Source organism: Carassius gibelio, chromosome A3 (genome assembly GCF_023724105.1).
Source record: "Carassius gibelio isolate Cgi1373 ecotype wild population from Czech Republic chromosome A3, carGib1.2-hapl.c, whole genome shotgun sequence".
NCBI classification, from domain to species: domain Eukaryota; kingdom Metazoa; phylum Chordata; class Actinopteri; order Cypriniformes; family Cyprinidae; genus Carassius; species Carassius gibelio.
In genome coordinates this window covers 2,793,213-2,798,886 of record NC_068373.1, presented here as the reverse complement: position 1 = coordinate 2,798,886, position 5,674 = coordinate 2,793,213, and positions in this window count along the sequence as shown.

Below are 5,674 nucleotides of genomic sequence, written 5' to 3'. Positions count from 1 at the left end.
AGATAATTAGAAGGGCTTCATTTAATTATCAAATGAAAAACTAACTGGAATAAAATATTATTTTGAAATGCATTTTGAAAGACAGATATATAACTTCTCCTACTCTCTTTTGAAGCGATACATTTTTCTGTTACCATCTACTGCCACAGCAAGCATAAATGGAGAACAGGCTGGACAGTCAAACACTTTCAGTCCACAGACCTGATCAATTTCGAACTGGCAGTATCTCCATTCGAAAAAACTTAGTTGCAAAGCATCTGCGCATATCTTTCCATTCTATAAAACAAAAAACCAATATAAAAGTCAAAAACAATATAAGAAATAGCTCACTGCCAAAAAAGAAAATAAATAATTTGGTAATTCAATTCATACTCTGCCAAAAAACTCTGTTCTAGTAAACTGGTGAAGGTCTGTCTAGACATTCCAGGGGCAGTCAGTTTCATGTGGTCATAGAAAAACAAATACACCTATTTTATATAATGTTTCACAGCTTGCTGTGGCAGGCCAGTAACCAGATTTGATCAGTTGCGGGACGCTGGTATTTCTGCTCACAAGACATTTCGGACATTTGAAGTGTGGCAAGCTGACATTGTAGCGACCTATTGAAATAACAATGTATTTATAATGTATTTGTAATATATATCAAAAAAATAATTAAAATATTTGTTTTATACTGGACTCACCATCGATTCCTATGAGAATGGGCCTTTTACCTTCTGACATCTCAATGGAATCGGTGGCACATTTGCTCAAGAGCCTCAAGATTCAAAAGGCAATCTAGAAAAAAGAAATTAAGCTACCGTAAATATCATTGTTCCATTATTATTATGACTACATGAAATTCACATGATGGATTCTAAGGTTTTATAATTCTGGAAAAAAATAACATACTTTTTTCTTCAAATTGGAATTGGCCTTCAATATCCACCTTGACCAAAGTTGTTGGAGATAGGGGTTGAAAGAATCCTTTCACATTTGTCTCTCGGTTGTGAAGTTTCCTTTCATGGGCCAGTAGATCACAGTCTGCACAGTACAGCTGTTTAGGAATGCAGTCCTTACAGCGGATAATAGATCGCTTTAGTCTGCAGTGCTGGCACTGCTGGATCTCTGTATAATCTGACGTTAATAACGACTCCACTATCTCTGGCCTCAAAGCTGCCCACTTCCTCTTACTCTGGTCCATGCGAATAGACCAAGTGTTTGAGGAAGTCGGATCTGTGTACTGAATGTCTTCACAGCTAGCAGATTCTCTACCTCTTGATGAAGAGTTTCTGTCAAATAAAAAACTAACACAATATAGTGTACAGTACATGCCAGTTAGTTAGATTGATCATTACAAAGCAGTAATGACACAATAATACACACCTATATCTTCAACAGCTGACCAAACAGTGCGAGCAGACAGTGATGGTCTTTCACCTGTGAACAACAAGACATAACAAATAATTAATAATTATAACCTCTGCATGATTTGTGAAAATTGTTGGTGTTATTACTCACCATGATCAATGTATCCTTGCCCAGACTCCAAAGATGATGTACTGACTGGATTGTTGATCTTTGTAGCTACAAATAGAGATTTATTAGAGATTATTAGAAATATACAGTACAGACAAATGATGATGCTACACATTATCAAAGGGAGAAAATGGTATGAGATGCTAGAATACACTGTGCAATTGATATAAGTAGATATTGATAGATATTGGCTTTCTCCGTTTAGGCACAATGATGCCCATACTCATCCCTCTCCACAAAACAGACCGGCTTGAGAAGAGTGCCACTGGCTCGTTTGGTCTTCTTTTTCGGCTGAAAAAAATAAATAAATAAACATGTTGAAAGAAATTGCTAAAAGTGACTGAAAGTAAGGACTTGGAAATCTATTGACAGATAAAACAATATACATGTATTAAAGCAACTTAATGTAAATAAAAAAGTAATTAAATGAAGAAAACTGAAATGTTATTAACATTACCAGTGGAGGATTGAACGTTTGTAGAATTTGTTCAGCCTCCCTGGTAGCTGCTTCAAGTTCAGCATTGTCAGCTTTCATTTTAAGATCCTTTGAAATAATTGCAGCTTCCTGACATAACTGGTCAAAACCTGAAGATGCCATATTGAAGAAAAGAAGAGAAAGAATGCAAAGAGAAATAGGCAAAGAAAAATTGAAAGACTGAAAGACAGACAGACAGACGGGGGGTGTCTGGGAGTGTGTGTGTGTGTGTATATATATATATATTCTTTATATCACAATGACATAAATATATAATATATATATATATCAAAAAGATGTGACAAAGAATCGGGTTTAACGTTTTTGGAACCCAGGTGGTACGACAAAAAAAGTGCCCACCGATCCTGCCTGGAATTTAGTCTTTTGGCAGTTCTAATGTATCCTAAGTTTTTATGATCGGTCCAAACAATGAAAGGTACCCCTGACCCTTCCAACCAGTGACGCCACTCCTCTAAAGCTAATTTGACAGCCAACAATTCTGTGTTACCAATAACACAAACAAAGCGGCTCTTGAGGTTGGTAAATACAGTTTCGGCTGTATTAGACCAGCTGAACGGAGTACTGGGGGAGGTTAAGGCGGTCAGAGGTGAGACTAGTTGGCTGAAATGACAAATAAAACGTTCATAAAAATTGCTGAACCCCAGAAACCTCTGTAGGGCCTTACGGGAATCTGGACTTGTTCAATATATCACAGCCTTAACATTGTCAAAATCTAGATGTATTCCCTCGGACGAGACGATATCCCCTAGGAAGGGAACAGACTTTGCATGAAATAAGCATTTCTCCGCCTTGACAAAAAGACCATTCTCAAGTAATCTCTGGAGCACTCGTCTGACGTGTTGCACATGTTCCTGGAGAGATGAAGAAAAAATCAGTATGTCATCCACGTAAACATATATAAAATGATCTACCATGTCTCTCAACACGACATTAACGAGTGCTTGGAAAACCCCTGGTGAGTTGGAGAGCCCGAACGGCATCACCAAATATTCAAAGTGCCCTCTAGGGGTGTTAAAGGCAGTTTTCCACTCATCCCCCTTCCTGATGCGGTGACATGGATATGACAAGACAAGTGAACGACAGGAAGGTTCAGGTGATGTGCAAGAACAGTGTCAATGAAATTATCTTCGGCTCCAGAGTCCAGAAGGGTGTGACATTTGTGAGTGTGTTTCTCCCACCGCAGTTACACTGGAAGGAGAGTTGATGATGTGGTTGAGGACTTCCCGGCGGAGATCCCACCCGATAGTAGTCTCAAACTTACTACCGGGCTGGCTCTTTTACCGGAGATGAACAAAGGGTATGACCCGAGCCACCGCAATATAAACACAGTTGTCGGGACCTCCGTCTCTCTTTCTCTCCTCCTGGGACAGTCGAGCTCTACAAACCTGCATGGGTTTGTGATCGTAGACGGGACCGACCATGTTCTCTCGTCTCGAGTTACCCCGTTCAGGAGAGTTGTGAAGGCGTGAATGACTGGTCTGTTTTCCAAGACGATAAATCCGGGGTTCCACACGGAGCGCCAAGTCGATCAGACCATTGAGAGTTGGGGGTAACTCAAGGAGGTAGATCTCCTTATGAACATGGTCGGCCAGCCCATGCAGGAATCGATCCCACTGGACCTCCTGGTTCCACTGGCACGCGGCCTCCAAGGTGCGTAACTGGACGGAATAGTACGCCACCAACAGGTCCTCTTGTCAGAGGTTTGATAGCTGACGAGCGGCTTCCTTGCCGGCCACGGCCCGGTCGAATACCCTCTTCATCTCCTCGGAGAGTGCGTGGAACAAGGTGTAACACGAATGATGGTTCTCCCAGAACGCCGTCCTCCATAAGGTGGCCCTGCCAGAGAGCAAAGTGAGAGCAAATGCGACCTTAGACTCTTCTGTCGCGAAGGTGCGGGGTTGTAAGGCAAAGTGCATGGAACACTTGTTAATGTAAGTTCTGCCAAACTCAGGCTCACCAGAATAACTCTCCGGTGCCAGAAGTCAAGGTTCAGGCTGGAAGTGGTCATGGTAGATTTCCCGGGGAGCGGGCGGTGCAGGTGGTATGGGTGGCACCGCGGGAGAAGTCAGCTGATGGATCTGTGTCACCAGTGCTTGGACCGTGCTACCGGTGTTTACAGTACTCTCCTGCTGCTGATCCATGCGGGTGACACTGTGGTGAATGAAATCGGAGAGGGAAGTGGTGCTCGCTGCTTCCATGATGGTCAGAGAGTTAGTAGTTTTTAATGAATAACAAAGTACATAAAGACAGGAACACAGGTGATACTTGGCAGGGGATACACAGTGCGGGAAGATGCTGGTGTGCAGAGGATCCGAAGTGCGGTGGTGAGTTGGCAGCAGGAGAGGGTGACACATGAACTGCGGGGAAGCGAGCCGAGAAGGTAAGTGAAGAATCCAACGGTGAGATGACATGAGTGGACGGGGTTCCGGGGAGAAAAGACAATCCAACGAAGAAAACAACACAAGGAGAGCAGAACATGAGAAAAGGAACTGAAACAATGCTCTGACAAACACAAGATGCTCAACAGGGCAGTATATAGGGAGAATAATAAACTTTATAATAATAAACTTTATTTTACAAAGCGCCTTTAAAGGCAACTTCTCAAAGCGCTGTACAAAAACAAGCAATACAAAGCTCAAACAATAAAAGCAACATTAACAATCAAATGCTAATTTAAAAAAATAAGTCTTAAGTCTACCTTTAAAATATCATAGCCCTGTGCTTCCCTAAGATCTTGAGGCAGAGAATTCCAAAGGACGGTAGCATATGAAGAAAAGGCCCTGTCACCCATAGATCGTAAGCGTGTTTGAGGAACAGCCAACAAGTTGGATTGTGCAGAACGCAGTCTCCAAGTTGGGGTATAGGAAGTTAACAATGCAGATAAATAATAAGGGGCCAAGCCATGCAATGCTTTATATGTCAGCATCATAATTTTAAAATCCACTCTGAATCGGACTGGGAGCCAGTGTAAGGACTCCAAAACTGGAGTGATGTGATTGCTTACCCTGGACCCAGTCAATATCCTGGCGGCCGAGTTTTGTACATATTGTAGTCTAAGTGTGGATTTAAAGACTCCGGCTAGAAGGGCGTTACAGTAATCTATCCTAGAGATGTCAAAGGAATTAATCGGCTTTTCAGCTACTGAGAAATTTAGCATAGGACGTAATCTAGCTATATTTCTGAGGTGAAAAAAGGATGATTTAATAGTACTCTGGAAAGCCTGGTATCAAAAATAACTCCAAGATTCATCACTTATCTTAAGTAGCCAAGACAGAGCCATCAACAGTCAAAGATAAGGAACCAGCTTTTGAAATTTGATGACGGGAACCAATAAGCATAACTTCAGTTTTACCACTATTCAGACACAAAAAATTTGTACTCATCCATTCCTTTATCTCAGAAACACAGCCGGACAGAAATTTGAGTGTATATAAATCTGCGTATCATCAGCATAAAAGTGATAGTGGAGGCCAAGCAATCACAACAACTGTCCAATATTAAAAAGCAGAGGGCCCAAGACTGAGCCCTGAGGAACCCCAGTGAAAACAGAGCTAATCTCAGACCTGAAACTGCCCATGGAAACGAACTGAGAGCGGTCAGTAAAATAGGATTTAAACCACTTCAAAGCTGTCCCCGACACACCAAAATCTTGTTCAAGGC